This window comes from Rhipicephalus sanguineus, chromosome 10 (genome assembly GCF_013339695.2).
Source record: "Rhipicephalus sanguineus isolate Rsan-2018 chromosome 10, BIME_Rsan_1.4, whole genome shotgun sequence".
Lineage (NCBI taxonomy): Eukaryota > Metazoa > Arthropoda > Arachnida > Ixodida > Ixodidae > Rhipicephalus > Rhipicephalus sanguineus.
The window spans coordinates 66,600,641-66,628,592 of NC_051185.1; the positions used below are offsets into that span (position 1 = coordinate 66,600,641).

The 27,952-nt window shown below is 47.8% G+C and overlaps 1 protein-coding gene across 11 annotated transcripts in view; it reads right to left on the minus strand.

The window, feature by feature from the left end:
• The window catches only part of LOC119372049 (trithorax group protein osa), a 303,909-nt gene that overhangs the window by 214,178 nt on the left and 61,779 nt on the right, over positions 1-27,952 (minus strand). For all 11 annotated transcript variants that reach the window (XM_049419720.1, XM_049419721.1, XM_049419723.1 and 8 more), the window contains exon 2: positions 10,412-10,488. The gene's annotated coding sequence lies outside the window, so the exon portion shown is untranslated. The remainder of the gene's footprint in view (positions 1-10,411; positions 10,489-27,952) is intronic.

The window sequence follows — 27,952 nt, forward strand, 5'->3', positions numbered from 1 at the left end:
CAGCATCACTGTTTAGCCCTCTGTATACGGAGTTCTTAGGCGGTGATTGTTTTCCCATATCCCTGGAGACGATAGAGACGACGCTCGCATAAACTGTATAAGACAGCGTTTCAGCCTCAATATACCCTCTTCCGATGCATCGAAGGCTCATGTAATGGACTGCGCAACGTTCAGGAAGCAAAAAAAAGCAGAAACGTGGTGTCATTCTTGTTGAATATCACTCCGAATATTATTGGTGAGGTGCGAACGAAATAACTCCTCCCTCCTGCGCCCCTTCCCACACACGCAAAAAAAAAGTACTTCTGCATTAACCGCAGTTTGATGTCCCAACGCTTTAAAAGTGCGATGCGGCACTGTACCACTGACGTAAAGTCGTTCTATTGGTGATGATGATAACGATGATGCCAGTGACTCACTGACGTCGATATAGCAACGACGGTGACAGTTGCAGCAACGAAATAAATGGCGAGCCACTGCGGGGAAAGGTACAGAGAAGCGTGGAAGGCGAGGAGGGTTTTGGAACCACGAGAGAACGGGTTAAAGGCATCGACAGCTGTTCTCTTTCTCTAAAAAAAAAAAAAAAAAGACAGAGATCTTTAACATCCACACAAGGCTGCAGACATGGCCAACGCGGTTCAGTACGACCGAGGCGAACCCCAGCTCCGGCTTCTGCACAGACGAGCCTGTGGAGTAGGAGCAGCGGCGGGGCGCTGTAGCCGCCGGCGTGGCCAATCTCGCCGCCTCAGAACCCCCCGAGTCGGGGTCTCGGAGGTGCAACGAGCTCTAGCCACGCGATCGTGGGTGAGGGCGTGCCTATATACGGTGGCCGCGACTCGGCCTACGGCGAAAGGGGTTGGGACCTCCTCTCTGGTACTGCACACTGTGTGTGGCCGCTGGTCACGAAAGCGTAGAACAGGGAGCTGGGTCGGATGATAAACGGTCGAACCTTGTGCCACGTTCACGGTATTTCTTCCCCCTTCGACTCTGCTCGCCCACACGCCCCTGTGTTCGCGACGGAGACAGCAGCTGTGTCTTCGGTGCACTATAGAGTGGAAACCTCGGCCCAGACGTCTCAGGCGAGACGACGGTATTAAGGGAAGCTTTTTATAAGCGACATATTTCGGCGTCGTACGTGAAAAACTCGGCGCCGGCGAGCGTACCGAAATGCGGCCCTCGAAGGTGTGCCGGTCGCATGCGTGTTTGTATGCGCTGTTTTGTAATAATTGATAATCTCTCCGATCGTGGGCTTGACGGCGATCCGCCGTTTCTGATACGGCAATCTGATCTTTCATCGAGGTCACTTGTCAATTTCGCGTTGCCACATTTTATTGTTGCCTGGATATGAACGCGTGACCGTCGTTGTTGCCTGTAGCAACGGAAGCGTTGCGCTGCTAAGCACGCTACGTTTTCGTTGGTCAAACATGAATTGCTCTCTGCAACTTCCAGAAACTACTCGGGAGAGACCGGACTTGACGTACCTTAACCTGACCTACGGTCGCCTGCGCAGTTCTCGTGCTTTGGGCGTTAGGTTTCACCCGATTCGTTAAAGAGGGAGAGGCAAAAGAAAACGCTAGGAAGAGGTAAACCAGACCAACGCACAGTTTGCTACCCTGCGCACATGGGAGAGAGTTAATCAATACATAACAGCGTGTTGACGGAAGGGGGAAGTCGCAACTACAGTAGCTCACCGAGGTCTGTCGGCAGCAGGAACTCGAGCAGCACACCCAGCCAGCGCCTCCTTCATTTTTTAAAAGATAGAAGAGGCGTTGAAACAACGCTTTTTGCGCTTATTGGTCAATTATGATAGGTTTATAACTGATTAAAATGAAAACAAAATAGGTTGCGGGAATAAATAACATTTCGTAAATGTGTCCTGACCATCAACTAAGAAAAAGCAATGTAAAGAAACAGCAAGGCAACTGTACGCTGCACAGTGTCTAGGATTAGACCCTTGCGTACCGAAGTCAATCCCGTAACATTATAATGGGAAATATTGCAGAGACGCACAGATGAACGAAAACGCTTAATGTGTGGCCTTACCTTCAACCGCGATTGAAATAATGTTCCTAGAGCTTGCGCGAGCTTAGAACTATTGAACGATGTTGCGTGTAGCTAAGCGTAGCAGTTGTTGCTAAGGGAAAGTAAAAACATAGAAACTGCGTCTTGTTGCCAAGAGGGTTCCCATCACAGAGAATGGGTTGACAGGAGAACGGGAAATTGTTCACCAATGGATTATTTTTTGTCTTAAGCAAGATTGCACGTTTTTGGGAATCAAGAAATAAAGCCTGCAGTAAGGCACATGAGTGAGAGTAAGAAAATATAATAGGTTGTACAATACGTGTATTACCGCACGGTTTACTATTCGTGCACTTTTCCTTCTTATTGTGCAGTAGATGCTGCGAACCTCCATGCTCATGCACTTGTAGATGTGGTTTTGGTAATCAAAATGAATGCATTCGTGATGTCACTTCTGTGTGCACTAAAAATGTTTTTTTTTCTTAGCTTGAGCGCCGCACTCTTAAAGACCCAATGTAGACAGGCATGCTAATAAAAACTTCGCTGATTATCTGAATAATAACAAAACATTCATTCATTCACGTTACCCTGGTAGCTAGCCAATTAACGAACACTAGCACATCTATGGTAATCATCTCTGTATTTTTACGTCTATAATTTAATAACGTCAGGTTTGTAACCTTACACTAGAGGTAGGGGATTGGCAAATAGAAATGTAAGAAAGGAGCCAGCGCGAGGGCTACATGCACGCAGAGTGAACCTTATCGCGCAATGGTCCCTTCAAGGTATACGTAAAATCTACGAACTACATTTTTCTTCTTTTTCACGAAAGAAGACGGCGTCTATCAATTCGCTGTAACGAGAACGCCACCGAATCGCCGAGAAACGCGGGCAGCAGTTTCTGGCGCCTCATCCGTTTATCATCCACGATGTGTCCTGTTAACTGCAATTTCCTTCGCGCAACTTGTATGCACTAAGCATGCGGTATGAGACAAACAAAATGTCACACTGTCAATTGTGCATTTGCCGAAGACGACTGCAAGGTGAAAGCCACCTTCTTTCTCTTCTCAGCCGATGTATTGATACACCCCTCGCTGAAAGCTTGAGGCAGCGAACGGGGTTTTGCACTGCCTTCGGGGTCTGATCTATTGCAATATTGCAAGCTTTCCGCACCTCACATAGCCAGCCTTTGCACAGCCCACGTGGTCGGCCCACCTTTGACCAAGCGACGATGTAGTGAGATGAAATTATGTTGGGACGTCATGATGACGTAACAGTCTGGCATTCTGTGACTTCGTGATGACGTCATTGATGGCGTCATGTTCCAATGAGGTTATGTGATTTTTGGTTCGCCGACCGCCGACACACACACACACACACACACACACACACGCGCGCGCGCGCGCGCACACACACACACACACACACACACACACACACACACACACACACACACACACACACACACACACACACACACACACACACACACACACACACACACACACACACACACACACACACACACACACACACACACACACACTTTAGTACCCGTGACTTTTGACCGAGTTTTATTACTAGATTTTTTCCATCATTCCTGTTGGGGCTGACGACAAGGTCTCGCGAAGTGTCGTCAGTTCTCGCCAAATCTCGAAATCTTATTGACTCATTAGACCTCTAAGGCATTCGCCTTAATAACCACGCAAGAAATCGACAATACCGAGCATTGCCAAATCACGAGCAAAGATTCGGCGCGGCGAACGCGAATCGCGAGCAGGGTCACCTCGAGCGCAAGCGAGTCCGATTGCGGTCCGCAGTGGCTGAGGGTGGGGGGGGGGGGGGGGCGGGCAGGAGGGAGCGAATGTCTGGCCTAGGGAACGTAAAGTGGCCAACGCAGAAGACCACACTGCAGCCAAAGCCGTACAGGGACAAGCAACGTCTCGACCGACGTGAAAGCCAGGGGTATAGGCTGAGGCGTCCCGTGGACCGCCGAAGCGGACCGGCGAACGGCCACGAACCAGCGATCAGAGCGATGCGAGCAACCAGCAGCAGCAGCAGCAGCAGCAACGAGCCAACAAGCACGTGGAACCCGCATGAAAAGGGGGAGAAACAAACAAACCGACAAACGTAAAAACAGGGGACGCGTAGGGAAAAAGGAAGAAGCAGGCGAGGCACGGCTGGCCAGAGAAGACCATCACCGCCACACACGTAACGCACGTCAGTGCTCGCGTGGGACAGCCGCGCACCGAAAGGAAACAGAGTAGACGATAAAAACGGGACATGGAATAGAAGGAACACGTAAGGCAAAAAAAAGAACAAGGAAAAAGGGAAAAAAGCGCGGGAACTTGGAGGCGACACTGGCAACGCTAGTGGTAGGAGCGGTCCAAGCGAGAAGACATATCAAGAAAAGAGAAAAGGAAGAATGAAGCAGAGCGGAGTCTCATACCGGACACAAGAACGCTAGAAAAAGAGAGAATGCGCTGAAAAAAAGTAAAAAAATGGGGAAAAAAGGGGAGAAAAATGTAAGGAGGCGGGGAGTTGGAAGGAAGGATCTCCTCTCGGTTCGCCTCAGAGGAGTTGTCCGTGACAGACAGCCGGCAGTGTTGCCGGCGCGATCAATAAGGACCACGCTGTGTGTTCGACGATGGGAGAAAGGGAGGCGAAGGAGGCGCGCAACGTGGTCTGCTGCTGGGGGAGGTTAGGGAAGCGAGGAGGGGGGGAGACTCGGGGCGCAAAACCCCAAAAGGAGCGAACGCCGCCGCCGCCGGCGTGTGCGCGCCGCCGGATCCAGGGCTTCTAGCGAGCGCACAAACACACACGCACGCACACCGCACGAGCGGGGCTACGAAGAACAAGAAGAAGAAGAAGGGGGAGGAGAAGCGAAAGACCCGCGCGGCGCGGTTCTGAACCCTGGGTTTCGACCCCACTGGCCTTCCCCACTCCCCACCTTCCACCCCCTCCGGGCATTGCGCGCGCTCGGCCACGAACCCGCGTTTCAACCCTGCGCGCACACTCGCTTACGCACGCACGTACGAGGCGTTCCGCCCTATCTTTCCCGCCCGCCTTCCCCTTTTACCCTTCCCGACCCACCCTCGGTTCCCTCCTGTGGAGCAATCGATTCTGAACCGGCGGCTCGACCCTCAAAGCTGGAGTCTGGAAAGGGAGGGAGGGGGCGCGTTTGGTAGGCTGCTTCGTGCGTGCGTGTGCGCGCCCAACGCGCTGCTGCCCGCTTCCCTAGCCTTCCCTATATCCTCCTTTTCGCGCTGCCTCGCCGCCCACGCTTCCCGAGGCGAACTCCTCTCTTCTGTATGGCGTGCGTGCGTGCGTATTTGCGCGTGAGTGTTGTGGCTTGGTCGGCTGGTGGTGGTGTGTGCGCGCGGTGAGATTGGGGGGGGGCGAAGCTTTGGATTCGGCTTGTGCGGGCTTTGTTTAGCGCGCGCGCGCTTCGTTCTGTCTCCCCGCTCCCCCCTCCCCCGAGTAGCGGCTTTCCTTTCTTTGCTTCTTTCCTTCTTTCCTTACTTCCTTCATTTCTCGGCTCTGTTTCATTATTGGTTTCGGTTTCGCGCGCTTGTCTTCCTTCTTTTTTTTTCTGGCGTGTGCTTCGCCTCGGCAGTCCTGTACCAACGCCTCACACGTCCCGTACGTTCGCCGTTGCCAGCTGCCGCCTTCTCCGTTTCTTTCTATTTTTTGTTTCGCTTTTGTTTGTTGCCGTCTATTCCTTTCACAGTGCTCGCTCGCTGTCTTTCTCCGAGGCGTGTTCAAAGAACCATGTCCAACGGGCCACTCGCGATAAAGAAAGAACGACTGAAAAATAAACAAAAGTAAGATAGGCGACGCGAAAGAAAGAAAGGATAGCTGCAAAGAGTCCATCCCCAGGCATCGCAAAAAACTAAGAAAGGTCAAGTTGACGATATCGAAAAAGAAAGAACCTATCCACGACCGCTAGTGGGGAAGTGGTGGTGTCGTACAAGGCGCCGAAGTAGGGACGTGGAAGTGATCAGCAGAAGATAAAAAAAAAACACTGAACAAACGAGAAGCAGAGAACGAAACTATACGAAATGGGATAAAAAGGAAAAGAAAAGAACTATAAAGCTGACACAGTTTGCCCCGATTGGTACAGCAGACCTCGCTCTAACTGCACTCTGGCCTGAGCGTCCACGGGAAACTCCCAACGCCACTTCCAAGGACCTATGCAATCCCAACCACCACCACCCCTTCCCTCTCTTGATTTGGCCATACCTTCCTCTAAATCACATCCAACGTATCTGGTTGTTTTTCAAGCAAAGCTTGTTATGAGTTACAGATTTCGGTGGCGGCGCCAGCTTTGTACTCGAAAAACCCGGCACTAGCGAGCGTACAAAAATGCGCCCATCGAAGATGTGCCGGCCGTCCGCCGCGGTGGTATAGCGGTTACGGTGCTCGGCTGCTGACCCGAAGGTCGCGGGTTCGATCCCGGCCACGGCGGTCGCATTTCGATGGAGGCGAAATGGTAGAGGCCCGTGTACGTAGATTTAGGTGCACGTTAAAGAAACCAGATGGTCGAAATTTCCGGAGCCCTCCACTACGGCGTCTCTCATAATCATATCGTGGTTTTGGGACGTAAAACCCCAGATATTATTATATTATTAAAGATGTGCCGGCCATATGCGTATTTGTACGCGCCGTTTTCCAATAATTGATGCTCTCTCGGTGTTGGTCTTGTCGGTGATCAGGCGTTTCTGATATGGCAATGTGATCTTTTATCGAGGTGACTTGTCATCGCACGTTGCCACATTTCATTGTTGCCTGGATATCAACGCACGGCCGTTGTTGTTGCCTGTAGCAACTGATGTGTTGCGCTGCTAAGGATGTGGATGAAGGTCCGATCCCGGCGCGGAGGAAAGAAAGAGTTCGGAGGGAGCATTGCGGAACGCGACGGAAAGAAAGAAAGAAAGAACGAACGAAAGAAAGAAAGAAAGAGAAAAAGAAATAAAGAAAGAAGGAAAGAAAGAAAGAAAGAAAGAAAGAAAGAAAGACAGAAAAATGGTAGGTGAGGCATGCACACGCCAATCTTCACTTGCCCCTATTTTTCCGATAGAGGAAGGGTTCCTGAATATTTTGTTAAATTATGTACCTTATTCTCACACATTCCGTGCATAGAAGAAACGACCGCTGAACCATGTCCCAATCGACCCCTTTTAAGCCAGTTGAGTACCCGAAGACTTCAATTTCTATGCCGGCTTCTGTCCTCGATTGTATGTCACTACATACACAACGAAAGCGGCACGCGCAATATTTGTGCATCGAAAGAGGCGACAGTCCCGCACTATGCCGTCTTCACGAGAACTGGATGATTGCACAATTAATAGATGGAAGGTACCCCGTGATCTCGCGGTTTAGCACACGCATGGCATGGAAGCCTGGCGTATAAGTGAGTGATACATTCAAAACAGGGCGCGCGCAGTGTTTGCATTCGCAACAAGTTTTGCTCGAGATTACGTGAACTTTGATGGCGCAGAGGCCTGATAGAAGTGTTTATCTATGAAATTAAGGGCCACTTGCTCCGAGGGTGGGCTTGTTGCGTTCCTTGGGTTTCGTGTTGTCGAGGCGGTGCGGTGTGGCGTGGGGAGGGGTCGAACTTATGTTTGTTTGTGCAAACTGTCTAAAAGTTGATAAATAAACACAAGATTACAGTCGTTCACTATGAGCTGCAGTCCGGGAACACTGGTCAAACTCTCATCTTTGCTGGCGGGCCTTGTGTTTACCGAGCCCACTTTGAGGACACCGACGGAGTGTTGTTTGTAAGTGAAGGTGACAGCTCTCTCCGCTGGAAGTGCGCGTTACATAGTTAACACATGGCAATGACATTTTTATTTTGATAACAATTATGCGGACACTCGAGCATAGGTCGGCAGATTCACTCAGACTCAGATCGAGCCGTGAACCTGCGTCCAAGTGAGTCTGGGGGAGTTATATTTTGGTGAGATTGAGTCCTAGTCAGTCCGGTTGAGAAAAGTTATAGGGATTCTGAGTCCGAGTGAGTCCGCTTCAGGAAAGTTTTAGTGAGTCTGGGTCCGAACTTCGATCAAATGAGCACGGTCGCTCGCGCTGTGAGTAAACAACTCTTACCCTTGCACGGGTTGCGCCCTCACCGCTTACTTCGCGTTGAGGCAAAAGACTGCACGAAAACCGCTTCCCTTGCTGGAGCGTCCGTGCTCCCTTACGTCAGCGTTTTGTAGAACTATCCAATATCAGACCCCAAAGGAGCTTACTGCTAGCCTTACTTCGTATAGCGTTCTAATTTGTTGCTATCGCATTCATTGCTTCGCCCTTGCGGCGAGCCTGTGACTTCTGCTTTTGGTTTAGACGAAATTAGTCCCGCATTTCTCTGCTGCGTCGATGTGTTTGAAGCGTCGGAGAGATAAAATTCTGCATATATTTAGTAAAAAAATATATGACTCCTATACACAATTTTTGTAGACTACCCCGAAAGAGGAATAATCATTTGCGCAGATGCGGATGCGTGGTTCGTGTGACGAAACACACTTGCGGGCTCCTGAGATCCCCAATGCAGTGCATGCGGGTACTAGACTAAACATTCCACCGCATACTTTGGCTGAGCGACGTTCCTGAGACGTTGCCACTAGCCCTGCAGCACTCAAGGCCACGTATCTTCATCCAGTCACTGTATGCGCTGTTGGTGTGTTTACCATATTTCGTAATTATCACAAGCATCTAGAGAAGTAAATCAGACCATCAGAGAGACAGATTTCTTTCCGCTATATCACTGAAATTAGTATGTTCGTCTCTCTCTGACCTGATAGAGATGACATTAAACAGTTCACAGAACATCTGTGGAGGACCGTAACTGAATAGGTTTTGTAGACCACTCTGTTTTCCTGTACGGTTGTTTTGTTGAGTAATGTTCATCTGTATTCTGTCCATGAACACTGTGGACAATTTTCATCCTTAATTCTAACGGATCCACCGACTTATATGGCAGTTGTTCGGAGGATGGTTAGTAAGTGAATTAATCAGGCCCCCTAATTCAGTTAACGAAAACGCCTGCATACTATATGTAAGGAAGTCTTGTATGTTCAAATTGGTACCGAAAGAATACAGAAGAAATGTTAGCTACGTACTTAAGAATCGCGCTACTCCGTTGTAGCATTAGCTATTTTCGTGAAGTTTTCTGCACATTGCGGGATTTTCCGCTACGTAGTTCGCAAAATCTGTGGACTCGACATAAAAGCGAAGCCGCACATAAATTTCCTATAACATATGTAAACACATTCTTCTTAGAACTTAACGCTAAAGCGCATATTTAGGTTCCCTCGTCTCTCGCTGCAAGAATTCTTTTTCGAATTGAGCTACGCACAGCTGCAGAGACAGAAAAGAAGTGAAACTTCAAAGCGAGAATTTGAGAAATGCGGCAAAACGTCGAGGCAGCGAGATGTACCCCGGTGTTGTGGAGTGGGCCTGGAATTCGCGACATAAAAGCATCACGAGCAGTAGCCGACGGATAGGGGAGGTTTAGGGCAGCTTAGCGGAGTTTGAACGGGCAACGAGACACAACTCCGAAAGGAAAGAAGAGAGAGAAACAGAGAGAGAGAGAGAGAAACGAAGATGATGTGTGCCAATGCATGCCGTGGACTTCAGTGCGTGTCGCCGTCGACGCCAGATCAGCTTTCACCGGTTCAGTCACCTCACCGGTAAGCGAGGAATGTGAACTAAAATCTTTTGCCCCTTTGCACTGTGAATTCCATTTGGCAAACAAAGGGCTGCTTGCTGCTCGCTCTTCCCAATGTTGGCGTGTAGCTCAGTCCGAGAGAAAACGCGCGCTCGCTGGAAACCCTAATGGTGTAACACGATGTCCCAGTGGGAAATTGCCAAAGACTTACCGCCGGTCGGGTTGAAAGACTGTGAAATAACCAAAAAAAAAGTGGCGTTTACCACTTTGCAGGTGGGCATTTACGCTCCCTGACTGAGGATTCGGTTACTGAGGAGTCCAAGAAAAGAAACACTGTTGGAACTTCAATTCAGCAAGCGTGGCTACCTTAACGTTGTCACTAGCGCTAGTGAGTTTTTTTTTTATTCCTTAACGACATGATAAGATGATTTTTGATTGCTTGCCACTGCATGCCACTGCTGTGATCGCTTGCACTGTTCTTGCCGGCGCATTTTGTATAGCCAAATCGTAGATGCTTAGCGCTTTTTATATTTTATTTCTGAAAACCATGCTTTGAACACAACACATTGTGTTTGGTAAATTGTTCTACTGAAGACATTGTATATTCTTTTTCTCAATGTAGGAAGAATGAACTTGTCTGTTTAAATTCTTGCCATAACAGGCGCAAATATTTTTCTGAAAGAAATAAAAGAATAAAAAAGGAAAGGGTCGAACGCGCCTTACCTTGTTCAGCTTGCTGCGTAACTTTACCCGGGTGGGATCACTCCTATCCTACCATGTCCCAGGACGGTGGGTTACATCTGAAAAAACAGGTACGTAAAAGTACTTTAACGTTTGCCAGAGTATACAGTTAGAAAGCTGTAACGAAAGCATCACGGTGTAAATCTGCTGTTGGGGCCATGCCGAGTTGAAAAGGCAGCTCAAGAAGGCATCTACAAGCCGTTGCAAAAATAAAAAGAAGAAACGCTTTAAGGCTGACGTTTTGTGAGTCCTCAAGTGACGAAACAGTCGCACGAGTTTGTTGCTTCTGAACTCAAGAAACGCCGTTTAACTGCCGAAAAAGAAATAAAGAGAAAGATTACGGCGTTCCGGTTACGCTCTGCATATAAGATTCTGTCCTTTCCATTTGTATAGGAAAGAAGACTGTCTATCGTCTTGGCAAGTTAAACGAAAAGCTAGCATATTGCGATAGATGGAATGTCACGGGCAACACATGCAGAGAGGCCGCGCTTTTGTCGATAGGGACTCCGGACAAATGCGTTTTAGCTCAAGTGGTGCTATTTTTCAGCTAACAATTTTTTTGCAAGTTCTCCGCAGTCCTGAAACAATGTTGTCTAGTTACGCTGATTACATAAAATTGAGGTACAGGCATCAGGTATGTGAGATAATTAATTGGAAGTACTACAGTGGTTTCATCTCAAGTTTTCATTTCTCAGAAGAAAACCAAACGACTGAAGAAAATATATTTTTTTTCGGATTCAAATTTTTAGTAATATAGAGATAGTATGTCCATTATACCGGACGCATAAACTTCCGTAATGCTTATTTTGTGCCGATGACTGCGCATTAGTTAACTGCACCCGATACAGAGCTAACATTAGTTAAGTATAATAGAGAGCTGGCATTAAGTGCACTGCACAGACCATCAAGGGCCAATTAGCTGTGAAGGTCTTTGTCGTTGATGCCACCTGTAGAACACCTTTCAGAAGACGCCATCACCACCACCATCTCAATCACCATAATGAAAACTATAACAATCACTGTTATTTAAATCATCCGGATCACTTGTTAAAACAGAAACCGTTTTCAATGCTGCAATGTTCTACTGATACGATTGTCAACGGCGGAATCAATGAGGATGATCATTATTCCTCATTACTGCTTGCCCCCTCCCACAGTACCGCATCGGCCATGGCAAAGCCTCCATGTCGGCTTTGCATCTCGTACTATAGGTGACTCTTATTCCACTGCCATGAAATTCAACGAAGTCTTCTTTGAACGTGTTCTCTGTTTATATTTGTTTTCGCACCACGAGTGTGGTGCTTTGTTTTATTAAATATGTTTAAGGAAAGGTTGGTGCCTAGATATGACTCCGGGTACTCCTCTTCTATTACTTGATAATTTGCATTATGAAGTTGTCAGCAACCATAAAGCAATACAAATAATAATATCTGGCGTTTTACGTGCCAAAACCATCATATGATTATGAAGCTCGCCGTAGTGGAGGGCTCCGGAAATTTCGACCATCGGGTGTTCTTTAAACGGATACTGAAGAGCAATACGATTTTTCTGATATTAGTAAAGTACTCTTTCACGATACCAAAAACACCACGCTTGCTGCGAGAAGACGCTTAGTAAGCGAGAAAACACGCAAAAACAAAATGTGGGTGGCGATGCCACCTTGAAGTTTCCGCACCATTCGCCGTGACGTCACATGTTTTGACAGCGCCTACTAGGGACTACGTAAAATGAAGTACATTGTCCTCTGAGGGGGCCATAGACCAAGTTTAGGTAGTGTTGTTGAGCCAATGGCGCTAAAATGCGATAAATACATCTTGAAATCTGTGACGTCATGCGGGGAGAATTCGGCGCGAAATTTAAAAATGAAGCTTTGAATTTGATTTTCTCCTCTAATAATAAACCTATGATGGCGAAATTAACGACATTAGAGTTCTCAGAGCACACTTTATCGATCTAAACCGGTTCATTGTTTCTCTTTAGTGTCCCTTTGACGTGCACTGATATCGCAAAGTACATGGGCCTCTACCATTTCGCCTCCACCGAAGTGCGAAACGTGGGAAAAAATGGCGGAACACGGGAAAGGCATTTGCCCTGCGGTGGGCGTATTCAGGCTGATGATGATGCTGATGAAATGCGACCGCCGCGGCCGGGATCAAGCGGTACAAAATTTACGCATGAAAATGCCAATTCACCCCAGCAATGTTCACACGTCATAAGAAAAATGTTCTCACGTCAACAGTGTTCGCACGTCAACAATGTTCACACACAAGAAACATCCGCGCTTTACAGAAGAGTTCATCAAGCTGATCACACAACAATCACTCGGTCCTTGCCCGCGCTTTAAACACAGTTGGGATTCACGTGGGTCTTATATATTCGCATTCTGTAAGCGTGGTTGCGTAGTCCAGTAGCTAAGACACTCAACTTCGAAGCGTAGTGGTCTGGGTTTAAAACCCAGGCCCACCAAGAAAATTCATTTTCTTATATTCATTTATTTCCTTGTAGCGATGATTGTCTTACGTGATAGATGGACGGACAGACAGCCTTCTCGTTTACTAGGCATCGAAATGCTTACGCGTTTCAAAGGAGACAATTTAGAGCACTGTGTGCTCACCCATGGGAGTGTGGTGAACCACCTCTAAGGAGTAAAATGATAGGTATCCCTCAGTGTATAAAAGAAAACTCGCTGAAGTTTAAACGTTGTAAGCGTAGTTATCACGAGCGAAAGGTAGGTTTTGCTTGGTTTAGCAAAGACTACGCGCGCAGTGTTTCATTAAAATTAGGCTTTATTGCACATCTGGTGGTGTGCATCTTTGTGTTTCTCGAATGCTCACGAAGACGGTGTTATGGTGCGTGAAGTAGTTCGCAATAGTGACCAACTTTGGCTTCTGTAGTGATAACCTGGCCTCCCTTTGCTCCGGTGTTTTAGCAGGCAAATTTGCCTTTGCTTGAGAATTGGCAGTCTGCCGTCTGGCTATATATAACTGGATGATTGGACTCAGCCTGTCGTTTGCGATGACGCACATACACAGACGGCGCAGCCGGCGCGCCGTCTACGGCGAGCCTGAGAGACTAAGCGCCGTGAAGTCACGTGGTACCAAGTCACGTGGTACCGCAGCGGTGAGCCTCCGAGCGAGCGAAGCTGCGACTTTTTTCGCGTATCAGAGGACAAACAAATAAATCAAAAAGGCACATCTTGACAGCAGAGTCGCTGGAAAACTGGGACGGCAGCTCAAAATGGCGGAAACGTATCACGTGACCATCCGCTGCTGGTTTCACGCCAATTTTGCTGTGTTTTTGTGCCACTCGGCTTATATATTCGTTTTCCTGGGAGTGCATTGCGATCAGCGCGTGGTCCGTTTTGTGAACAACGCGTGTTGTGAGCAACGTTCACAGCTAGAAAGCTTCGAAAAATTGAAAGACGCGATTGCATGAAATTGTCACAGAACAGTGTCATATTGATCAGGGAGGCTGTATTTATGCGTGAGGGGGAGACAGAAAATTAGGTGGGTAGATGAGATTAGGAAGTTTGTAGGTATAACGTGGCAGCAGAAAGCACAGGACCGGGTTGATTGGCGGAACATGGGAGAGGCCTTTGCCCTGCAGTGGGCGTAGACAGGCTGATGATGATGATGATGATGATTTATGCAGGGGATCACTTTGATAATGAACAGTGTCAAATTGACCAAGGAGGCTGTATTTATGCAGGGGATCACTTTGATAAATTGTTTTGAATATCGAAATAAATAGCATGTTGTGAAAACTTTAAACTCATTTTTCTCAGTTCGCACTTTTGAGGGGAACGAGTCTCTTAGGACAACTATCATTTTCAAACTGCTTCACCAAAAGCAGCTTACAAGGTTGCTTCTAGACTGAAATTTTGTCAGGAACAAGCTAAGGTACTTTTTTGATGCCAAAGTAGTTTCTAAAACAAAACAATTCACTAGTGTGACATGCAGTGACAAGGAAAAAAAATAATATTCGCTTTTAGAGCAACGCCATTTTTACAGAAACGTCATAAAAAATAAGTGACTGGGCCTATCCTGCACTACAAACCTTCTAGAGGGCTTAAAATGCTAAATAACTCGCACATTTTCATTATGTTTAAATTGATATCCTAAGTTAGCATGCTAGATTGATTATTATAACAGCTGCAGTTTTTTTTGTATTCGTGCTAGGGTTTTGAATATTGCAATATGTATTCATACTCCTCATTTTTTTATCGAAATTACTGCGGCAGTTGAGAAGTTGACATTTAGCCCAACATCCCCCCTTAAGCCCTTCGCATTAGAGCAAGGAGTTAAGCTGGAAGTGTCATTGCGCAAATGTTACCGTTTGAAAATTTAGGCATACTCTCGGCGACAAACATTGTCAATCATCGCGCCATCGTGCCTTTTATCCTTCGGGACACGCTGCTCAACGCGGTCAAGCATTAGGCGTTTTTGTTACGTGTACGAATACAACCGATGAGCGAAGCTGCTTAGAAATGGGACGCAAACGACTATGCGCCTGATCTCGCGGCTGGCTTTCATGAGGGTGGTAGGGTGGGGCAAGGCTGAGGTGGGGAGCTGTGATGCGGCGGGGAGCTTCGACGGCGACGGCGGGGTGCGGGCCTAAGGAGCTTCGCTCCTAAAAAACGAGGTTGATCCCTCTGTCAAAGGAATCGGTGTAACACGAAAGTGAAACGTGTCTTCACAGGAGTAGTGCTTATTGTGTAGTGATATAAGAGAGCTTGTAAAATGTCTATTGTACAACGGCAGCACCGTTTGACGTTGATGCGCCCACGTTGACGCTTAGTGGCACATCCTCATCGGGACGACTAACGCCCATGATCATGATTTAACCGTTGCGGTAGCTGAAGTTTTTAACATGTACTCAGACACAGCGTATCGTGAATCACACGCAAAGATGACATCAACAAACACATAAACACTGGTACTCGATATGCACTTCATCAAAGCGTCTTCAATTAAGCAGGGAAACGGCACGGTGTGCGCTCCCGAGGGATAGGGTAACCTACGCCTGTGCTCATGCATACACTACCACACTGCGCTTCAGCAACACGGAAGGCAGAGGTTCGTAGCTCGAGCCGCGAACGCGCGCAAGCGTTCCACGTCCCACTGGCCTCTGTCTCGCTCCATCAAGGCACGGCATTCGTCCGTCGACATCGTTGCCTTTCTGCAGCGCTTACTGCAGCAGTTTTATTAGTCAGTGCTATCGCACTCGAAGCAGTCGGCGGCGAAACACCGTTGGTGCATGTGGAAGCTGCACTACTCCGACAGCGAGCCGTCACACGCTAAGACGAAGCAAAATGCAAACAACGTAACTGCGTCTAAGGCGCCTCCCCGATGTCAGCGCGGCCAGTGTTTTTCGCTGGTATCGAGACTCTTCAACCATGACCTCCGAGATTACACGCCGGCGCGCAATCTCGGAGGTCATGGTTTAACTGCGTCGTCACCAAATCGTTCTCTATCGGCGCTACTAAGTAGCCGCATTACTTCATTGCACCGCTCACAGACGGTGGCACCGCCCCGCCCCGTCTAGCCCCGCCAACAGAAAGAGCACCTTGCGAGAGAGAATGTGTGAGAGATATAAGACGCGTTTGTGGGCTGTCGTGCATCTGCCTCGTTAGCTTAGTCGGTTCAGCGCCGGGCGCTTATTGCCGCGGACCAAGAGGCCGTAGGTTCGATTATCGGTGGGGGAACTTTTTCATTCTCATCAGTTAGCGTCCATTTTATCAACGTCATATCCGTGACGGAAATACGTCACTAAAGTCTTGGTGAACCCCGGCATAAAACACTTTCGTGTTAAAAAAGCAATATTGAGATGAGCCCAGACAAAATGGAACACGATGCGTGCGTCGTCCCCCTGCATGAGTGGGCGTACTGTGTCCTAGAGGGCGGATGCGTGCGTGTTTTTAACTGCGTGCCCCTAGCGGCCAAAGTCAGCGAACTTGGGACGAGACACTGCGAGCAACACAGCTCCCGCTGGTCGGTGGACGGAACGTGGGTGTACCGACGTTGGCTCCTGGTGGCGCATTTCCATCCCGACGACTAATGTCCACGATCATGGTTAAACCTTTGTGGTAGTTGAAGCAGTTAGCATATACCTGGACACAGCATTTGGTGAATCTCGCACAAAGATGGCATCACGAAACACATAACAAACACTGGCACTCGATATGCACGCATTCAAAGCGTCGTCATTTGCGAGAAACGGTAAGGTGTACGCTCTCCAGTTATGGTGTAACCTATGCCTCTGCTCATGCCATGACCGGAGAGGAGAGGCGCGCGGGCGCTCCTTACCGCCTTCGCTATTGCTTAGTACAGAATAGCAGCGTTTCTCCACCGCGCGGGGCGGTATTACAATTAAGGCCGAGATACGTGCGCCGTTCTACCGGCTTACGAGACGGCAAACGCAGGACGCATGGCGGAATTCGGAACGCCTATTGTGACACAGCGAAGATCCTGTGAGGCGAGCGTGCCCTCGCCTGTAAGCTTTGCTCGGATGGCAGTGGCGAACGCAGCGCCAAAGTCTTAGAGACACAACGGGGGTACGGCGGGAGGTGGAAACAGCTGTTTTGCGAAACCCGTAAGAAGGAACGCCCACGCGCCTTTCCACTCTGGCCATGCTCATGCATACACTACCACGCAGCGCTTCAGGGACGTGAGGTGCCGAGTTCGTAGCTTGAACCGTGAACGCGCGAAGGCGTTCCACTTCCCATTGGCGTTTTTCTCGCGGAGAAGATGTGCGATACATAAGGCGCGTTTGCAAAGCCTCGAGTATGTGCATTGGTAGCGCAGTGGGTAGAGAGACCGAGAGGTCGCGGGTTCGACTTCCAGGTCATCCGCGTCATCAGGACTAGTTCTTCTTGGTCATCTGTTGATCTGCATTTTACCATACTTGAAAAATCAGCGCGAACACAACGGAGAGACAGGACGAGAAGGACACAGTACAGCGCTCGTCTTGTGTCTCCGTTGTGTTCGCGCTGATTTTTCAAGTATGCATTGTTTTTAACTAGCCCACCTCTCTACCTTACTGCATTTTGCCAACGTCATTTCCGCGACAGAAATGACTGGTAACGTGCAGATGTTGGTAAAAGACTCCACTGACGTCATTTCCGGGACGGAAATGACGTCAGTAGAGTCTTGGTGGACCCCAGCATAAAACACTTTTGTGTTAAGAAGATTGCTGAACAGGTAACGCAGAGGAGCAAGTGTTTCTTTAAGCTTGAAGTTTGAACTTCAAGCTTAACGGCAGTTCTGCAAACTTGCGCGCGAATGTCGCTCTGAACATTTTCCACCGTTAAGGGCGTTTCATTGTACATTAGGTAGCACACTTACATTTGCTGCTGTAAAAACGTTATCACTCACTACAGCTGGTTTCAGCTACATATACGACGAGGGAGGGGGAGAGAGAGAAAGAGAGAGAGCGAGATAGACTTTCATTTTCAGAAAGCACGAGAAGAAGTTAAAAGGTACATGGTCCCTTATGTATTTGCCTAAAAGGACTCGAAGGCGAAAGCATATTCTTTTTCTTTTTCTTCTTCGCAGTAAACTGTGTTGATTCCTTCCGAAAGCTTTATGCACCTAACGTTGTTCTGCACTGCCTCAGGGATCGGAGACGCTGCAAGCCCTCTACATCTCGCTTGGTTTTGCCGTGCCTCCAGGGTCGGCCCACTTTTGACCAAACGACGACGTAATGTGATGACATCATCATGTGACGTCACTAATTCTGGCGGTCTGTGACGTCATGATGATGTCATCAGATGGCGATGATTTTTTGCATCGTTCGTGTTCACGCCGATGCCACCGCCGAAGGTCACTTTTTGTGTTTGATGAAGCATCTAATGCTATCGCTTTAATACCTTTGCAGTGATTCTGACTATTGGTGTGCAGCTATATATCTGATACGTGAATCTGCGAAAATTGAATATGAAAATTTCTTTATTGCGCTCCTAGCGTAGTCGGGCAACAATGGCGAGTGTTACGGAAGCTTGAAAGGGTGGTTATACATCTACTATTATCGGTTCTCTGGTAGACCCAGTCCTATGCGGTTTGTTGCAATATGCAAGTAAAAGAAAATTTCCGCTAACCTTTCTTAGCAGGAGTGTTGAGCTTACGTACACAACCGCGAATGTGTAACGGAAATCAGCTTAACATATAAAAGTTATTTCCCAACCGCATTTCGAGTCCGTTCGATATTTCCAAACACCGCGTGCGACCTCACTCCTCCCATTTATTGATTTTTTTGTTTTTGCGCTCGTGGAAATAATTCATTCTGATCTTGATTCCGTGAGCACGAGAATGCGTCGAAATAGAAATGAAAAGATGCGTAACTACTTATTTATCATGACAGCAAATGAAATAAAATTAAACAAAAAAGGAAGAAAAGCACGTTGACAATAAAATTTGCAGCTGCCGCGACCCTCCCACATTTTTGAAATCACTCCTACAAGAGGTTCTTTCCCGGAAATTTAGAAATAGGAACGCGGTACCCACAGAGGAAGGCGGCGGGATGATTTGTGGCGAAACGTTTTTTTTTTTGTCCTATACATTTAGCTTCTGCGCCAGCACGACTTCCACACACATTTCAGCAGAACAAACCTGGTTCTATTTAAGTGCGATTGTGTGTTACGCGAAGCAATAAACACTTATGGACCAAATGTGAATATATTTCTCTCTCTTTCTCTATCGATTCGACTCCTTTACAGTCCATTGAAGGTGTTGACGGATTTTTGTATTCGCAAGGGGCGTGGTCCATCTAGACTCGTCAGTAACGCTTTTCTTGTGCCGGAAGCGGAGAGGGGTTTCAGGTCGCGAGATGAATTGTCGCCCGTCCCACCGGGGAAATTCGCCTCGGAAGGAACGCGAACTGACGGTATAACGAAACGATTTAGGAGATCGCGTTGCGTTTTTCATAGGAATGATTATCATGAAACAACTATTCCTTGTTAGCAATATCAATAATTGTTGGGCACATAACTAATGAAACCGACAGACATTTAAGCCAAGGCTTAATTGTCTGTCGGTTTCAGCCAATTTCCTCTGCCGAATTGTCTGTCGGTTTCATTAGTTGTGTATAATACAGAGAACGAGTCCCTCGGACCATTCTTGTCTTTCGTACTTTCATAGCGAGGGCTTTGCCCTGGCATGCCTTAGGTAGCATGCGAGGGTTTATTGGTAAGGCGCCACCTCGAGCGAAGATCGCGTGCCCCGTGACGTGCTCTGGCAAAAAAGAGTTCCACACTCGCCGCCTGGCCCCACGGGTGGCGCTGACTAACACTACCAGGTATTAAGCCCACATAAATTCCCTACAATAAAGTAGAGGGGGGAGCACCCTCCGTTGTAGCTCAAATGGTAGAGCATTGGACGCGTAATTCGATGGTTGGGGGTTCGAATCCCACCGACGAGAAGGGTGATTTTTTTCGTCCACGCTAATTTCTTTCAATTTAAGTGAGAATCATTACGATACAGTTAAGAAACCACAAATGGTGTCCCCTAAGCTTTCCCCGGCTTAATTATCTGTCGGTTTCATTAGTCGTGTATCATACAGAAAACGAGCCCCTCGGACAATTCCCCTCTTTCGTAATAACTGTTGGGGTTTAATGTCCCAAACCCACGATATGATTATGAGAGACGCCGTAGTGGAGGGCTCTGGTAATATAGACCACCTGGGATTCTTTAACGGGCGCCTAAATCTAAGCACACGGGCCTCAAGCACTTTCGCCTTTTTCGAAAATGCGGTTGCCGCGGCCGGGTTTCGATCTCGCGACCTTCAGGTCAGCAGTCAGGCACCATAACAACTGGACCACCACGGCGGGTAACTGTCCCTTGTTTAACAGTAGATTATGTATGTTCGCTATTGCATCGGTGCGCTGTCAAGTCTCATTGTGCATTGCAGGCAAACTTTCTTGCGAGAATTTCTTTGACGACATGAACGAAAAAAGGGGACTCGATGAAGGGCGCATTTTTTTTTTGTTAAACAGAACCAACAGACAATGCAGCCAAGGAAAGTGTAGAGGTGATTATTTGTAGTCTTTTAACAATAATGTAGTAATTATTATTAAAATATAAAAGAAATTAGAGTGGAGAAAAAGACAACTTCACGCCGGTAGGGACCCAATCTACAAGCTTCAAATAACGCGTCCGATGTTCTACCACTTGAGCTACGGTGGTGGTCGTCCTCCCGCCCACTTTATTAGGAGCATGAAAACCTAGGTATGTCCTGAGAAACTAGCGCAATTTTTAAGGAATCGGTGCTCAGTTTTCCGCTTGCTTGTTTTTTCTTCTTTTTGATGAATGTCGTGCCTCGTGATTACGACTTAAAAGAATAAACTCATAATAGCGTGGTTATAAAATCCGCATGTTTCCTGCAATGTGGCTCTTGTCTTTTTAACATTAGGGCAAGAGACAGGCGCACTTTTTCAACAAGTTCTCAATCTTATCTATGATACATTATGTACAATTTCCTAACTATATATATATATATATATATATATATATATATATATATATATATATATATGTATATATATATATATATATATATATATATATGTATATATATATATATATATATATATATATATATATATATATATATATATATAGTGTTGTCGGAGTGTTTAAACTTGCGAGTTACTGAACACACACACGCACAAACACATTCACCCATGCGTACGCGCATGGACACTTGCATTCACAGGCGCGCATGCGCACATGTAGGAGTCGTCCTGTTTGCATATTGTGTTTCTGAAGGTCGTCTTTGTCCTCGGACAACTTACTTCCGCTGAAGAACCAAGGCCTTTCCCCATGGCTTCCAATTTACCCCGTTAGTACCCTCCATTGCTTTACAGGTCCGGCCACCGCCGTTGTCACATGCTTCGAGGCTGCTGGAGTCTCGGGGTCAGGGTTGAACTGTGAGCATCATTTGAGAGTCATTCGTCAGATAGTGCACTGCGGAGGCCAATTACTGTTGTGGTGAGAGAGTGAGTGGTGGAGTGTTAGCGAGAGATCCAGAGAACGCACCCCTTCAAATCTCTCGCCCGCCCTAAAGGCGCCAGTTAGAGGGAGTTATATGGGTACAGTGTGGTCCACAGTGAGAAAACTTCACTTAGCACCTTTCTGCTGGCCCCCTAACGGCAAGTGGACGTGGAAACATTGCTCCCGAACAGCAATTGTCAAGAGGAGTCTTAACTGTCAACCATTGGTAGTCTTATGCAAATGTAAGCTACTATGACTTTACAAGAGTGTGAAATTGGGACATGCTCTGCTCGCAAGTGCTCCCTTTACCAGTGGATCCGTGTCTCACGTTGTAAAGTGCTGCAGTGGCATTTCAGCGCCCGAACTACGTCGTGTCAACGGTGCTACTTTATCCGTAGAACAGCCACCGTCTTTCACATGTCATCATGCAAGCGTTTTACTTCCTAGTAAATAAGTTTTTTAGCTAGTTTAAATGTGAGTTCATAAGTTCTGCAGCGTTGGCATCTACATTCAAGTAGCCGGTGGGACGACGGGCCCAAAGCGTTTACAACTTACTTCACCAGACTTTTGTGCGTCGATTGGTTGAGTTATTTGAGCGATTGCCTCGTACTCTATTGATTACATTGTGCGGTTGTCCAGTAACTATCGTGCAGGGCTACTGAGCTCTTAGTTATGACGTAAGGCGTGGGAACGATCTAGTTGGTATTCCATTACGAATATGACTGCAGTGCATGTCAAGGCAACATGCAGACAGACAGAGCGACAACAGCGCTCGTCTTCGTCGGTCTATCTGTTTGCTGTCTTTATATGCGTTGCAGTCACATTTGTAAAGGCTTAGTGATTTGTTTGCTTCCGGTCATGGCGGCAACGTTTGGTTTAGACGAAATTCTAAAACCGCTCGTGCAGTTCGATGTATGTTCACGTCAATGAATTCTAAGTGGTTCAAATTGCTGCGGAGTCTTGACACTCTGGTGTGTATCATTACGAGATCCGAGTTGTAGTCCGTAACATTTCTCGATCCCTTTATTTCGTTCCCTACTGTCAGACATTGGTTACTGTTCACACTGCAGCCTTATTTCCATGTGAAGTTTCATAATTGTATAAGCATTTCTCAGCTGCTTGTTTTATGCGTGATCTACTAATGTGCGTTATGAATGCCTAGCCTTAGCTGGTGTTTCTGGGGAGGCGTTGCTGATTGTGGCCGCGCATATGAATTAAGAAGCGAATGGAAGCATATATATATATATATATATATATATATATATATATATATATATATATATATTATATATATATATATATATATATATATATATATATATATATATATATATATATATATTGTCTGACCATTGCGTCGCACCCGCAAAACGTTGGTCTAAAAAACCATAAAAAGCATTTAATGAGATATCAGAGTATGGTGACGGAAATAATTGAGTCTAGAACGGATAGTGCGAGCCAGAGAACAACACCTCGAAAGTGTTTTGATAATTATGAAACTGTCGTATGAGTCTACCTTGCCGTTACAACAAATCACACTCTAGGCAATGAAGAAAAGCGAATCACGTGGAACACCTTCCGTAGGGGACGCGACATGTGCCCACCGTACCTCTTTCTCCAGTCATCATGAGGTTGATGCCCCTCGTGACGTCATAGAAGCTCTGTAGTCCTTATCAAGGATCAGAGTGGCAGACAGCTTGAGCCGGATGACCGCTCGGTCCATATGCGTCCACATTCATCTTGTTATCTTTAGCACGCTTTGCACAAAGAACCTAACGTCGCTCTCAGCACTCCCACGATCCCTGCCGCAGAGGTCAAGGCGTCTGGATGTCAGGGTGTCCTGATGGTTTCTCGGGCCACAACCTACTCTTAATCCTACGACAGTGCTCGTCGGGCAGACATGCCAGCCTCTTCAGTCTCTGGACCACGGGTCACCCGGTCACGGCCATCGGCCGGCGGTGGCAGCCGTGTCGCACGGCAGCCAGCAAACAACTCTGCACGGGAGCCCCGAAGCAACCTCGCGAACACGCGCACGCACAGACAGACAAGCACGCGTTTCACCTACCAGCCAGGCCCGGCGTCAAAACTATAGCGCTGCGACCCTCAGAACAGGGCAGAGCTCGCGCCAGAGGCTTTGGCGGCGCTCGGCCTTCTCCCGGCAGCTGCCACGGGCCGTAAATCGCGGCCGGGTGTCAACTTTTTTTCACCACCGACAAGCGTGTACGCTGCGTGCGTGCCCCCCCCCCCTCCCGCCACGGGGTCTTGGGGTTCTCTCCTGCTTCTTCTTCTTCCTTGTCGTCTTCTTCATTCCACTTCACTGGCGGGGTTCAAGCCCTGGCCTGGAGAGCGCCTTCTATTCTCCTCCTGCCATGCCTGCTACTACTACTACAACTACCGCCTCGACGCTACCGCCTTCGCTCCTCCGTTTCACAGCTGACTACGGCGAAGCGGAGGAGAAGAGAAGGAAAGCAAAAGGAGAGACGAACGTTGTTGTGTTCGCTTTTCTTTTTTTTTTCTCTCGTTTAGGCCTTTGAAGAAGATGAGCCCGCGCGTCGTCCTAACGTCGCCGACGCCGTGGCAGGCCAGGCGTTCCTGTGAACGACGCATCTTCCAGGACTCATCGCGGTCTCAGCGGCAGCAGCATCGCATGTGAAAAGAAGGGCTCACACACCTATCTCACTTCGGTCTATCTATTCTACTTCTTTCTTTCTTTCTTTCTTTCTTTCTTCTCTTCTTTCTTTCTTTCTTTTCTTTCTTTTCTTCTTTCTTTCTTTTCCTTTCTTCTTTCTTTCTTTCTTTCTTCTTTCTTTTTCTTTCTTTCTTTCTTTCTTTCTTTCTTTCTTTCTTTCTTTTGCCCTCGATTCTCCACCCGAAAAACATGAGCACCGTTCTTACTAGCCTCATTTATTTGCACGTCCTCGCGACCTCTCCCTGTGTGTTTCTCGCAAAATTCGTTTGTCCCGCTGTCTGGCAGCGGAGACTGCGGGGAGGTGAGTACCTCCCAGGAAACGCGAGATAGACTGGATGAAGGAAAAGAAAGAGTTCGGTCCAGATGAGTTCCCCCGAATTTGCATGCGCGCTCGTGTTCACGGTGGAGCCGGAGAGCAACCCTTTTTGACGTCCCTTTTTCGACACAGCTTCCGTAATGACGCTTCACAGAGCGTGTTGTACGGGCTCGCACGATGGACAAGACTTGGCACGCTGATTACGGGGATGTGACGAAGAGGAGAGGAGGGCGTGCAGGGAGGCTCTGCGTGCTTTCTTTGTTTCCCAAGTGCGAGCAAGTATTAGTGGTGGGTCTCCCATACGCGAAGTAGCTCATTGAACTTCTCGAACCAGCATAACATACGCAATCTATAGCGAGTGCTCGAGGCAGATGTTACCAACTATTAAAGGGACACTAAAGAGCAAAACGATTTTTCTCATATTAGTAAAGTACTCTTTCACGATGCCAAAAACACCACGCTCGCTGCGAGAAGACGCTTAGTAAGCAAGAAAACAGGCAAGAACAAAATGTGGGTGGCGACGCCACCTTGAAGCCTCCATACCATTCGCCGTGACGTCACATGTTTTGACGGCGTCTTCTAGACACTATGTAGTTCCTACTCGGTAAAAATGAGGCACATTGTCCTCTGAGGGGGCATAGACTTAACATACCAAGTTTGGGGTAATTTTGTTGAGTCAATGGCGCCAAAATACACTTTGAAATACACTTTGAAATCCGTGACGTCATGTGGGGAAATTTAGGCGCGAAATTTAAAAATGAAAGTTTGAACTTGATTTTCTGCTCTATTAATAAACATATGATGGCGAAATTAACGATATTAGAGATCTCAGAGCACAGTTTATCGATATAAACCGATTCATTCTTTCTCTTTAGTGTCCCTTTAAGGCGAAAGCCTTAGATGCCTCATCAAACGCGAAAAGTTACCGAATGGCGGCAGCGTCAGCACGAATGTTGCAATAAGCATGCTCCTCACGTGATGACGGCACCATATGACCAAAATTTGCTAGGTCATCGTGACGCCACTCTGAGGTCACACGATGACGTCATCACACGACATCGTCGCTTGGTCAATTGTGGGCTGGTCCCGCCCTTACCAAAATAGATTTAGACTGTCTATAGATAGTATAAGCCCATTTTTAGACAGTCTACAGACTGTCTACATACATTCTTGTACGGGCGGAGGCACTCGGAAATCACGTTGGGCGCAGAAAGCTTTCAAGGGGTTGAGGGGGGGGGGGGGGGTTGAATCAATACAATCGACTGCGAAGAAAATTGCCCCCCGCCACCCCTGCGAACGTGAATGTCTAGCGAAGCTGTATCAAGCATCACACGTGCTGAAGGGGAGGGGGGTTATTATTACTTTAGAGTAATGGTAGTGATAATCACTTTGTGGTTGCTGTAGTAGACCGCGTTTAGTTCCGCGACTATTTTCAGCAAGACGCATTTGTTCCTTTCGTACAGCATTGTATTCACGATGTTCTTCTGGTGTCCTTAATATCCGTGGCCTACCCATGGCAGTCGTAGAATGAACTTAATGAGTTGCTAGGCTGTTCTCCCATTTATACATGAAACAGGGAAACACACGCGGTGAGAAGGAAAGCCCGTTTGACGCTATTCGAAGCCCCTGTGCGAATGGCAAAGCAGCTGTAACCTAATCTTTACCGGGAACGCGGGGAAGGGTGTTCCCATTGTCAACAGGCGCCTTATCATTCAGCATGCGGTTTTGATGCTTGTTTTGCGGTTTTCTTTATTGAAACCAATACTGAGCTCTATGCTGTATGCCTGATTGCAAAGAAAGATATGCTGTTTGCCTTCAGTTGTTAAAGGGCCCCTAAACCACCCAGAGGTCGAAATTTAGTTGTGGCTTTGCAGTTGTGCACGAGTCTACAGCGAACGCGTTCGTCGGCTCGTCTGTCCACCAATCCGAATGCCCTGCCTCAGCGTCTGTGGTGAAAACGCAAGGTACGCGCGCACCTGCTAGCAGAGGAGCCCGCGAGCGCGAGCCTCTGTTTGTGGTTTAGGGAGCTGGCGTTGGGTCTTTACTCAACGGAGACGAAACCGTCCCGAGGTAGAGGTATGCAGCATCGCTCTGTAAAGGATATGGATTTTGCCTTCTAGTTGTCTTAGAGAGATGTATAATGGGCCACGTGACTTCAATTCACGGGAAACATGGTGAGGCTTTACTTGTGGTCGATGTTACGTCACACAAGTCGTGGATTATTAGTGTTGATCTCAGCTACAATCAGGGATCCTGGGCTACAATGAACTATCCCCACTCACTTACGGATGAAGACTTTCTCGCTGGCGCAGCAAACACCGGACCTGATGCTGCAACTTCATGAAGCAATCCTGATGAGTGTTTCCTAAAAACTTACTTCCTCGTCCTCCATACAAGGTTCTTGTTTTAAAAGAGAGGTACGTGCTGGCATCCGTCAGATATCGGCGTATTGCGGCCTCGTCACAAGGGAAATGAATGCTTGAAGCTGTTCGATGAAGGGGTGAGCACTTGTACCACTTATGCTGCTGTTTAGTACAGACTTCGTACAGTATTCACGTTTTGGTGGCTTGTTGAGCGTGGTTGCGATGCCCAGTAGTCCAGTGACAAGAAACGTGTACTTATACAAGGACGGTTTACTGCGCCCATAATGGTGTAACGCCGCTGCTATAAAATATTACACCATCTACCGCTAAAGGGGACCATGAGGCGATGCGAAGCCGGAGAGCACTTGCACGATCGCGTTCCGTTGGCGTTCGTTGGGCATGCTACTGACCTCGGGCATGCTACCGACCTCGCGTCGTGGAAAGCGAAGAGAAACGCTACTAGCGTCGTGTCTTCCTTCTAGCCTGGCCGTTAATCTCACAGGGCGAGCGGGAGACCCGGTCGACAGGCGCGCGAGAGGGGGGAGGGGGAGTGTAGGAGAGGAGATATAGGGGGAGGGGACGCGCATGCGTTGGCGCTCATCGCGGCGTTGCGCAGGAGAGAATGATGCGCGCGAGAGGGGGAGTGGGAGTGAAGAGGAGGAGTAGGGAGGAGGTGTGTGGAGAGGGTTTGCGCATGCGCAGTAAGGGTGGTCACGCCGCACACCACCACCACCGGATTGAACTCCGCCATAAGATGCTTCGCATCTAAAAAATCTGGCCAGTTCCACACCGTGAAAGCCGCTGGACAGCGGAGCTGTCCCGCTTTTCGTCAGACGTTAGATTTTAACGCGACAGCGTTAAAGAGCTCGCTTCGCAGAAATGCCGGTTTTGGCGGCGTGGGCGTCTTTGGTTGTGTGCGAGAAATCAGCGTTGTCCGTGAGCGAAAATTCGAGGTAGACGCAAATAAAGAAATAATAAAAAATATTCGGTTTCGGTGGGAATCGAACCCAGGACTTCTGCGCAAACCGGTTCTGCGGAATCCAGCACGGTGTAGCGCCGCATATGTGTAAGAGTTTTTGGTGTTTTTCTTTTCGTCTTGTTGTTGTATTTGAACGAATTGTTCACTATCTCTACAACCCGACTACCTCTTGCCACGCCCGTAGCCAGGAA